A 12,425-nucleotide genomic window follows, 5' to 3' on the forward strand; every position below is an offset into this window, starting at 1 on the left:
TCTGGATTGTTGTTGTTTATTATTTATATTTATCAGTTTCTATTCCACCCTTCTCTCAAAACTGGATCAAAGCAGCTTACAATAATTTTAAAAAGATACAATGAAAACATTAATTACAAAAGTTAAAAATAATTAAATAATACTAGTATTAAAACATAATAGTTTAAAACACAACATAGTTAAAACCATTTCAATCAAAAATCAAAAACTTACAAGCATTATTGTTTGCCTTTAAGTCAGTTCTGACTTATGGCATCCCTAAGGAAATATTTCACAGGATTTTCTTGTCAAGGTGTGCATCCAGACTGATTTAAAAAGGCCAGAAAGTTCTAGATTTTGTTCCTGTTCTTTCCCATGTTATTTTGGAGACCCATATGTGTTTTATTTATCACAGATATCTTCTGTCAGCTCCCGGTATAATTAGACTTTTTATACCAGCTCCCCAGGTTGGTTTACTTTAATCCAGTATAAAATTGGAAAGAACAGGGACAAAATCTGTGGCTTTTCTATCAGACTAGATTTGTTCTGAGAGAGGGTACCGCTGTCCTCCTTTGAGGCTGAAAGAGTATGTTTTGCCCAAGGCCACTGAATGGGCTTTAATGGTTGAGCAGGGATTCAATACTGGTCTCTCACAGTCCTGGGGCATATGTACACTAGTGAGAAAACCCATTCTCACCCTATAGCAGCTGTAACCTGGGCACATGACATTCCTCAGAATTTGCAGGCAATGTGGGTATTTTCTCTGAAAATCTGGAGAAACAAAGAACTGCCTTTTACCCCAAATTAGCCTGGAAAATCTGGATTGGTAATAAGGACACAGCTGTATGGCTGGAAATACTCGGCACTATAGGACATGTGATCAGCATAGGGCCACCCTTTTATTTTGGGTTACTCTGATCTTGCCATCGTGAATATGGCATTATCAGAGTTGCTGCAGCCCAGGAAACTGTGCTAAGGCTATAGTTTGAATGCAGGATTTCCTGCCAGTGTAGACAAACTCTTAATCCAACACTGAAACTATTGGACCACGCTGGCTCTCCAGTATGTGATTACTCTATATAAAAAAGATCAAAAATATCCCCATATTATCCCCCTTCCCCAACAAAAGGAATAAATTAAAATAACATGAAATCCTATTTGTTACTCAAAAATGTATTGATGCAAGCATTTAAGAATTAAAATAATCTTAAATTTATTCTTGAATTTTTAGGCATAAAATTCATTTTTAATATACTATTTCTAAGTTCTGCCACTGACAGTGACCATTTGGCTATAACAGCAATAGCAGTTATACATGGACACAGTGGAAATGATAGCTAAATGGAGTCATTATATTTTGCTGCTCCATTAATAAACAGAAAAATGAGAAGTGCCATGTCATTGATAAGCAATGGCCTGGCTTCTCTTCATGACAATGGCACTTCCTGCAAGCCCTGGAAGCCATTTTTTTCCACCTAGTGTTCTCAGACATACACTAGAGAGCATTACTGTTACTCTAATTTTTAAAGAGGTTTATGCATATTCCACAACAGCAGCTTCAAGCACACAGGCGGCTTGGAGCCGCCTCTGGCCATTCCAACGTTGCACGGGCCCTGAGTGGCGCAACACTGCAGTGACAAGACATTGCAGTCCCGAGGGTGGCCGCTGCCAATAGTCCGGAACAGACTGCTGGCAAGGAGCGCTTTTTAAACATTCCTTTTGTGGCTGGATTTGGGCTGCCTTAGGCAGCCGCAGCACAACTTTGGGAGTGTCCATCATCTGAACACCATGCCCCCGGATCGGCCCGAATGCAGTGCTTTTGGCCCATCTGTTTTGGGCCAGAGTCTAATAATTCTTTTAAAAAGTTAAGATCACGATAAAACAAATTTCAACATGATAAAAAGCTCTTAGAAATGTGTGTAGGGCAGAGAAATAAAAAGCTCACTAAAATGACAGCAAGATAGTACTAGACCTGGGAAAAGCATTTCAGCCAAGAGGCCACCATCAAGTAGACCTGTTCTAAGCAGGCAGCCATATCAGATGACAGGGGCTTCCAGAGGAGGGAAGAAACAATTATGTGCCTGGGGATGTCCACATGGAAACAGTCTTGAAGATTTCCCCAAAGTATACTGTTGGCCACTCTGGGAAAAATAATGTTAAAAAGGGACTTTTGCTCTGTTCCAGCCAAGCTCTTCCTTTGTTCTTTTGTACACACACTAAGTTACTTTTGAGGGATTGTTAAATACAAATAGGACAAACCAAGTCAGCAAAATCCATGTGTTATTTCAGAATAATATAACAACAGACAAGCTATACTTTCCTTTTAATATTTTTCAGCTTCAGTCCATTTTCCAAATAATAGCATTCTGATTTCTTCCCAGTTAAATACACCCCAAACTATTATGTCACTAACTAGGGCACATTTGAGATCAATTTGGATGATTATTGGATGATTAGACAATGGTCTAGCTATTTTATTGTACTAATGTTATTATTTTATTGACTATATTTTTATACTGTATTGTGTTGTTTTATTGATATGATCCCGCCTCAATCTGCAGGGAGAGGCAGGAAATATATATAAAATTATTATTATTATTTTACATAAGCAATCAACATACATCATGAATCACGCTCACCTCAACTATTTTCTGAAGATGAAACAGTATATGTTTTATTTTATTGTATTTTAGTTATCCCTTTGAAGGATGTTTATAGACTAGGGATGCTCCTGGACTAAGTTTTACACTTGGATGGCCAGATGGTGTCTGCAGACAGTAGTACTTTTGGCTAGTTGAGGCTGGTACAGCTGTTACACTTGTTCCTGATGTGGCAGTATCTCTTTGAATGCTGGATCCTGGCAATGAATATGTCATAGCAGTTGTCTTTGTACTCTGGATAAGAGTTTCTCAAGGCATCAAGTCGGTCACTACTGAAAACAGTGGATTGCACTAGAAGGGCTTTGATTCCCATCTAGAACAACTGATATTGGCTTCTCCTCTCCAATGCGTCAAGTCAGCGGCCACCCCATGTTTGTAGCTAAGTCATATGTGGAATAATCCTGAGTCCTATGTGCATTACTTTTAAGAAGACAGGGAAAAAACCCCCTACTAAAACTGAATCTTGCCTGTAAGTCTTTCTCTGTGACTTGAAAGCTTTGCGCCCAATCCAAGATGAATGGGTGGCAGATGGCAGTCTACTTCTTCACTTAACCTTGTCTATACTATTGCCTTGTCAACATTTTTGTGAAACCTTATAAACTGAGGGACAGAATATTTTGATTTAGTTTCTTGTTTATTTAGTAGGAAAGAAGTTAAAAGAAGCGTTATCTTTTAAATTGAGTTCTAATAACAATTAAGAATCTTGTGTAACGAAGTGTTGTAGAGTACAACCCATAAATACCTTGTCTTTAAGGTGTCACAAAACTCTCTGTGAGTACTACAACAGATCCTCTAGAATTTATTCCAGTTTATTAAATTTCACATATGTATCTACCCAGTTTTCAGATTGTGATCTTAGCTTCCTAACAACACTATGGGCTTCTTCAAAAAAAGTTCATTCATCGCTTGAGTAAGTGGAAGAAAGGATAACTTGCAAGTGTGAATGAGCCATCACAGAAACAAATTGCTGCATACAGAATGTTAATACTGCTTAATATCAACTCAAACATCATGATAAGAAATGAAGTGATGCATACATATTTGTGATGCAACCCAATGAATCTGGTGAGGCTAGGAGTGGTGTTGTCTACAGCAAACTAGTGAAGCCATTATTCAGCATGGATTTTAACCTTAGTTTCCTTTATAATCTTTGCAGAAAAATCCAACTTTCTATGCTGTAATCAATACACAATACACACAGGACACAAAGGCCCAGTGGTGGCTTAAAATTAGGCTTGATGATTGCCACCTAGATTGCTTGAAAAGTTTTTTTATCTATCCACATCCACTGTTCTGCACAGGACTAATCTGAATCAACACCTCTGTTTCTTATGTCTTTCTTTCCAATAATCTCTCTCTCTGTCTCTCTCTGTTTCTCTCTGTCTCTCTCTCTCTCTCTCTCTCTCTCACACACACACACACAAATAAAATATTCCATCCATGATTTTAAAATCCTATCTTCTTAAATCTACCTTCTTTTGTTCTCGCTCTCTTTTCCACTCCCTCTGCCTATTTTTAGTCCATTCAGATTGCTATTAATTCCACTTATCTTCGTTCCCACTTCTCAACTGTAAAAATATGTAGTATGAATAAAAAGGGTAGCTGTGAACATGTGCACAATGCCTTTCTCTTATCTCATTCACTGTCAGCAGCAACACAGATAACTCCCAGTTCAGTGAAGCGCCTATTTTATTTCTAGGCAGTCTGGAGCTACAGCACTTTTCAGCTCATCACTTCCTGAAAATGGAGGGAGATCAGGATACTCCAGCAAAAGCAGACATCTGCCTTTCATTGGCATATTCACCTCCCTCCCTGCTGATTTCTAGAAAATCTGGATGACTTTTGAGCTTTGCAAAAATATTTGCACACCTGCTCTATATCTTTTCTTCTATAGGCATCAAACCAAGTCAAAGAAATATTAGTATAAACATGAAAATGATTCAGCTGATTTCTCTACATCTTCAACTAATTAAAATCCCTTGGATTCAAAATCTCACTGCATCTTAAACTTATCCCATGTTAGAAAACTATTATTTTACCCATTCTCTCTTCCAGATTTCACAAAGTGCTATAAGGTTCCTATGGAAGAGGTTCATGCAAGTTAAATAAGGTCATGTTTATTGGAATAGCATTTACATCTACTGTATTATAATCAGAATATGGCAATTTACCTGTAGAAAAGGAGTATTTTTTTTTAACAAGGGTCACTTTTAAATATATTCAAAGGAGGTTGGATGTAAGCATACTAGGCATTGTTATATATCTGCAAAGCAAAGCTACTAAGAAAGAAAATTAGTAGAGCGTTGTTGTGTGCCTTTCAAGTTTTTCCCAAATTATGGTGATCCTAAATCAAACCTATCACGGGGTTTTCTGGGGTTAAGAGTATGTGACTCGCCCCAGGTCACCCAGTGGGCTTTCCATGGCTATATTAAGTTACAGCGATTTCAACAGGACTTTGCCACAAACAGCTTTTCCTGGATTGCAACCATTAAATCCAAAATCTGTTTAACTATTTCTAGGGTTGATTTCTGCTTCTAACTGTATAGCTAATAATCCACCCTTATTTGAATATATTTGCTTTATATAAGCTTTATTTCAAGTCAATATTTGCGTAATACAAATTGTTTAATGTTGCGTGCTTTTTTAGATGCTGAAGGGACAATGAAATATCTTGCAATTTACAGTGGAAACACATGCCACACTGATAAGGAAGTACGATTAAGTTCAATCAGGCTTTCTCCCAAAGATCAGCGTACAGCACTGTAGCCTTAATAAACCAGTTACTCTCAACTGTGGAAAGGAAAGTTTATCTTTATATTTCCTTTTAAACTTCCTATTACAGAAAACACACCAGAACTAAAATAAGCAAGGGTTGCTGTTACTCTGGGAAAATGGATAACTGTTGCCAATTAAAATTTGTCTCTGCTAAATAATCAACACTTTAGTTGATTAATCTACTGATTTAACAGATTAAAATTTATAGAACTAAGCTTTCTCTTCATACCAATTAAATTTTCATTTGATAATATCTTTAGCAATATAATATCTGACACTGAAAGTGTTTATCCATGCCAGATGATTTTGCTTGTAATCTCTAGACACTGTTCCAAATTTAACTATAGACACAAATAGGCACAACTCCAGCAGGACAGATGAGTCCACATACGTTGTTGCAGAAGTGGCCAAACATGTTTAACAATAAATTTTAATTAAAGATATTAATTAATATTAATATTAATTAATATTAATATTAATATTAATTAATAATATTAATAAATATTATTAATATTTTCTGATAAGAGTCAGGGGTTCTTTTTTCATTGTCTAGGAAACACAGCCACTTCTACTTTCTAACGACATTAATAAATTCTTGGCAGGATAAAGATGGATTTTAAATACATCATATGATGCATTAAATCTAAGTTATCAGTATTAACCCTTTCTGTATGTTTGCCTAAAGTGATTTTTCTCTCTATAAGGGATATTTTTAAGAGCATGATATTTTGAAGAGGTAGATGCAAATAAGAGCATTAAGAAGAGCACTGCTAGATCAGACTCCAGCAGCATAAAGGTTAGAATTTTTTTGCTCCAGTTTGCATTACTTTAAACTTCCCTACACCACACTCTAAAGTGACATTTTAATGCCCATTTCCTAATGTGAAGAGATCCTTTTGGAATACTGTGTTTTAACCACGCAATATAATTTAGTGTTTTAAGCAAGCCTGCCCTCCTCATGCTGAGTAATTCTTCCACTGTGAGAATTGTCTATTTATTTCTACTGTATATACTCGAATATAAGTCGATCTCATGTATACGTCGAGGGCAGGTTTTGGGGTCAAATTTATGTATTTTGCCATTACCCATGGCTAAGTCGAGGGTAAAACTTGGGGGCTCCTTCAGTGTGTATATGTGTGCGCACAGTGAGAGAGATTTTAAATGAGGCTTTTTGCTTCAGCATTTCAACTTTGCTTCCACTTTGCATAGGCATGAGAGGGACTCTGTTTAACAGCAATTAATCACCTGGGACTCTTTCTGCTTGTCTCAAGAGAAAAAAGAAACTCTCTTCCTACCGCATGGGGAAATCTGAAAGAACTGCTATCACATTACCATACTGACCTTTAAATAAGTTGACCTGAGATTTTGGGGTCAATTTTTGGGCATACATTTTTAGACTTATAGACGAGTATACAGTCGGCCCTTCTTATACACCGATTTTTTTGTACACAGATTCAAGCATCCACGGTTTGAAAATATTTTTAAAAAGTATAAATTTCAAATATCAACCCTTGAGTGTCCATTTTTTACAAGGGACACTATTTTGCTATGTCATTATATTTAATGGGACTTGAGCATCCATGGATTTTGTTATACACAGGGGATCTTGGAACCAAACTTCAGCGTATAACAAGGGTGCACTGTATACAGTAATTATTTTCAGTTCTCTAACCAGTTACATATCCATAAGCATCTCCTATTATCCCATGATTTACCAGGTTTCTCACAAGTCTTTGGTGGAGGATTTGGTCAAAAGCCTTTTGAACATTCAAGTACACAATATCTACAGCATAACCTTTATTTAAATGGTTGTTGACCCTTTCAAAGGAGTCCCCAAAATGAGTAATGTGGGACTTAGCCTTGCATAAAACCATGCCAAATCTTTTCAGCATGACTTGTGCTATGTACTTGATCATTTTAACTTGAACATTTTATCTTTAATACAACTTTCAATCAATTTACCCTTTTGTTGTTGTTGTTGTGTGCCTTGAAGTCATTTTTGACATATGGCAACTCTAAGGCGAACCTATCACGGGGGATTTCTTGACAAGATTTGTTTGGAGGGGTCTTGAGTTTTCCTCCCACTGAAGCTGAAAGGATACTGCTTATGGTCATGCAGTGGGATCCTGTGCCCGAGAGGGATTCGAATCACGTTTTCCAGAGTCTTAGGTCCAAAACACATTGCAGAAACAATCTAGTTTGGGATTGCTTTAACTGCACTGGCTCACTGCCTTGGCTCAGGGAACCCTGGGAATTATAGTTTATTGTGGCACCATAGCTCTCTGACTAGGGCCTGTTCCGCACGGGCACCCTAGTACCTTTCTGGGCGCCCCTAACCCTAGTACGCACCGAGTGCGTACAAAATGGGGGCACCCATTCTACATGGGCGCCGCCATCTTGACGTGCCGGCCGCTTAGCGTCTGCACGTCGCGGCTCACTTATGACGCCGCAAGTGCACCATTGGTGCCTTGCGGCATCACAAGCGTGGCGGAAAAAGAAGCTGCTTTTTGCGGCTTCTTTTTCCGCCACCAGGAACCCTCGCCATTTGGAGGCTGAGGCTTCCTGGCAGTGGAAACGGAGGCGCCATCAGACCGCCCTTTTTGGGCGGTCTGTAAAGTGCCAAAGAAGGCTAAATGTCTCATAATACTACAGTTCCCAGAATCCCCTGGCATTGAGTTAAAAGGGACTCAAACTGGGTTATTTCTTCAGTGTGTTTTGGACCCTAGTCCAATGCTCAATCCACTACACCACACTAAACCTCAGAAGGCCTAAATCCAATTGCTAGTCCCAACTATACTAAATAGTAAATCAGCACTCATGTAAATCCCATTGAGTCAATGTATTCACTTCAGTTGGGATAATCAACTGAATTTAGACCAGGTCTGCATAACATACAGCCTGGGAGACGCATGCCAAAGGATTTCATGCAGCCCATGAGGATATGGAACGACTTCAAGGCTCCTTCACTGCTTGGCCTTCTCCTGAGAAGACCAGGTGGAGGATGAGGATGGGTGAACACTTACAATGCTCCTCCACTACTTGGCTTTCTCTTGAGCAAAGGGCCAGACAGAGGAGGAGGAGGAGGAGGAGGAGGAGGAGGATGGACTTGGCGGCACCTTTCCTGACACACAATAATCTTCTAGAAACCTTAATACTTCAATCGGGATGCCATTTTAAAATTCTGAGATTGCAGTGGAAACAGAACTATGAAACCAGTTAAAGGCTCAAGGGCTGATCTATTTTGTTATTGCTAAATGTAGAGTAGCAAATGTGTAGCCTTCCATAGCAAATGGCTTGTAGTGCAAAAAGAGGTTGTCCCATGTTGGAGATGAAGGAGGAGAGGACCTCCCTATTTGGACCATCAGCTACCAGTGCCTTTAGATATTGGATTGTCATTCCCATCACTTTTCACCATTGTCTATAGCTCCTAGATGGGAGTTGCAGTCTAACAACATCTGAAAAGTGACATGTTCCCTATTTCTGATTTTGCCTATTAGTTAAATAGTTCCGCAAAATTTATTACACATGACTCACCACTGTTTATCTGTGATTTGCTTGGATACATCATAAAGGATTATGTCAACATTACAGGTCTCTGTCCACATTATTAAAATATTTATTTTATTCATTAATTTTGCAGGTTAATTCAACTCACTAAAATCTAAAGCTCTGGAAATTTAACATCTTCTAATACTGCTCCAGATGGATGAGAGTAAGAACATCTGTCTCTCAACCAAATGCTCTTGAACTGGCACAGACACTACAAGAAAAAGAGAGATAGGATGGTGGTGGTCTGACGCTTGTGCCTTTTTGAATGGAGTGTACTCTCTCAAACGGCAACAACTCTTAGCACCAAAAGAAAGAAAGAAAAAAGAGAATCTCCCTCCAGAATTAAGGCCACTGCAATATTGAAGACCCTAAAACAATGTATATGTAGAAGTTGTAATGGTAAGCTGAGACAAGCTGCTGATTTCAGATATGTCTCCATGCTCAAGAACTCCTTGTACTCTCAAATGTGTATGCATGATGAATACATGGAGGCTCAGGAGAGACAGTACAGGAAGCTGCAGAAAGGGAGGACTTGATGATTCTAGGGCTGGAACTGTGGCAATATAAAGTGCAGAACAGCACTAGGAGAAGGAAACCAAATGAAAAGGAAAGTTTCTGATTCAAATAATTCCTTGCTTCAGTTGCAGACTCACTGGATAACAACACAACAAGGCCCTTCTCTCTAAGCCTAACCCACCTCTGTGATATTGAGATAAAAATACTAGTCTATGAGGGTCAAATGCAAAATTTTCACCAATTATATGGCTCTTTGGGAGAAGCCACATGCTGCCAGTAAAAATTTTCCATACGGAATAATCTTTGCCGTTTTTCATGCATGGGAGGATGAGCACAGATTATGAATTCCACTCTTCCTTACTGCATCCTCTATGTTGCACTGTTTGCTACAGAAGCCTAGAGTATTTCATATCATATGTTCTTACCATACTTAGTTCATATAAAGTATTGTTCAAGAACTGTGACATATTCTTAAAATACACAATACTCTCATGGGGCTATGTATTGCCAAGAAAGATCAGTAGTGGTGGGTAAGTTATATTTCAGCAAGGCACTCACCATTTTAAATGAAACTTTACTGGTAACTTTCCAAGGATCCACAGACCACTGTCCCAAACTGTTACCCCAAACAACGACTATATATATCTCCTTTCTAGGGTCTATCTTGTATGAACTGCATCTGTGAGATGTATATTGGTTTTGATCAGGGATAGCAACACATGCTGTTCTTTCTCTCACAGACCCTGTGTACCTCACTAATTACCTCCACTGCAATTAGAAGTACTGTATGAGCAATGGTGGGTCATTGTTAGTATGTGTCTTCTGCAGGGACGGGCAAACATCTTGTCACCAAGGACCACAGGCTGGGTTGGTTGGAGCATCAGGCCTCCTGTACTGGTTGGTGTGACTAGAGGTGAGAGATAAGTGGGATCCAGGCTGGCAGTGTCCAATGGCCATGGTGGGATTTGGATTGGCATCCTCCACACTTCTCACTTATATTTCCTGCTTCTATTTCCACTGTATACATACAGTACACACATCAAGGCTTAACATCCTCATACATTCTCATATTCATAAAATTCTGTTGCCTGGTGGATGCCCAGTGCCATAGTTTTCACGAGAAGAATTTGTTTGTAAACAATTTATTTCTTCTGAATTACGTATTTTGGGTTCTCATCCTAGTCAACTTGTCTTTCACAACTAATAAAACCATGGCCAGACTCCAGCTACTGCTGACCAATTATTCAGGATATAAATCAACATGTAAAGTGTTCAATGAAGGTTTAAAAACTCCAAAGACTAATGTCCTATAGTACTGGCTCAGGTTAATATTATTACAGCAGTTGCAATCCCATATGAAGTGTATAATATATTCACTTTGGGCTACGTCCTGTAGTTAGTGAGACTTTCTTTTGGATACACATGCATAGAACCGTGCTGCAAGTTTAGAGCTATTTCAAATGTAACAGGTTACCTTCTCACAAATGCAACACAACCCTCTTTATTGACTGATTAAAAATGGATAAAATATGTGTTACTTCTATAGCTTTAATAACATGCATGCAATGACCAAAAAAATTGCAAACGAAATAAAAAAAACCCACACATTAAATCACAAATACTAAACCTAATCAATTTCTTTTAAAAACAGGAACCTAGAAGGTACATTAATAAATTAATGAAACAGCAATGAAATTAATTTTGGGGAAGGGAAGGAAATGTGAACCCCATACAACCAATAGTGTTGCTCTTTTCATTGCTGTTGTTTCCCATGAAAAAATATAGCATATATTTCACTTTTTCCCATTAAAGATAATGAAATGTAAAGGTGTTTAATTTTTGCTTCTGCCCCAATTGTTTTTCCATAATGACTAATTCAAGTTATTTACTTGAAATAGAAGAAAATCAATTTTGTTGCCTTTAAAATGGGCTACAACTGGGAAAACCTTGGGTGCAGACCAATCAAAACCATCAGTAGAAGATGGGCCCTGGAGACCTCTCATGCCGGTTTCTATATAGTCTTCACTACTAAATCCCCCATTTCCCTGCTTTCTACAAGTAAACAAATATATTTACTGCATTCACTTATGGAGCAAGAAAAGAGCTGCAACAAGGGGAAGTACAATTGTTCCCATACTTCAGATCTTCTTATCCAAGGCTCTTTGATGAGAAGAGAAAGTGTGTTCTCTCTTGAGAGAACTTCTAATTAGTATGGAATTTGTAGTCATGTGGTCCTCAGCAATTGCCTGGTCAGCTTACTAGGTGAAGCCAGCATGCACTTTTCTGTTACAATAAATTTAGCAGCTTCTCTGTCAAAAGCTGAACAGGCTTCTATTCATGTTAAAACATAGGCCTGTTACAGACTGCCAAAATGAAGCTGCTTCGGGTCTCTTTGGAGGTATGCTATTTAAATGATGCATGGGTCCTAAGAGTCTGGAGGTCGCGCCAAAGCCACACTCCATTCCTAAGCACTGGGGTGCAGCTTTGGTGCAGTTTCCGGATTCTTAGGGTGCATGCATCATTTAAACAGCATACCTCCAAAGAGACCCAAAGCAGATTTATTTTGGCAGTCTGTAACAGGCCATAGTCTCCCCTCTTTAGTGAACTCTTTCCTTCTCTCTGTGCATTGCAAGGTTTTTAAGAAATTGCATGGCTGAATGCTGAAACATATAGGCAACTGTAAACAAACATGAAAGACCTATCCATAATTCAAAATATATTTACTCAGTGTTTTTGCTGAGATCAATGGAACAGTCAATGTTCTTGGGAGTAATGTGCTATTTTCTTTTCAAGTGACAACAAAATGTAAGCACAATAAAACTGAGCGAAGAGAATATCTCTGGACCAAATCCAGTTGTTATCCTCAGCTAAAGAACTATTAAATCAATGGAACTTAAACAAATATTGACTTAAAGTCCTGCTGATTCAATGAGTCCACTATAATGG

At 38.4% G+C, this 12,425-nt stretch overlaps 1 long non-coding RNA gene across 2 annotated transcripts in view; it reads right to left on the reverse strand.

The window, feature by feature from the left end:
- LOC121930991 overlaps window positions 1-12,425 on the reverse strand; it is a 140,591-nt gene that overhangs the window by 46,559 nt on the left and 81,607 nt on the right. The window lies entirely within an intron of this gene.

This window comes from Sceloporus undulatus, chromosome 5 (genome assembly GCF_019175285.1).
Source record: "Sceloporus undulatus isolate JIND9_A2432 ecotype Alabama chromosome 5, SceUnd_v1.1, whole genome shotgun sequence".
NCBI lineage: Eukaryota > Metazoa > Chordata > Lepidosauria > Squamata > Phrynosomatidae > Sceloporus > Sceloporus undulatus.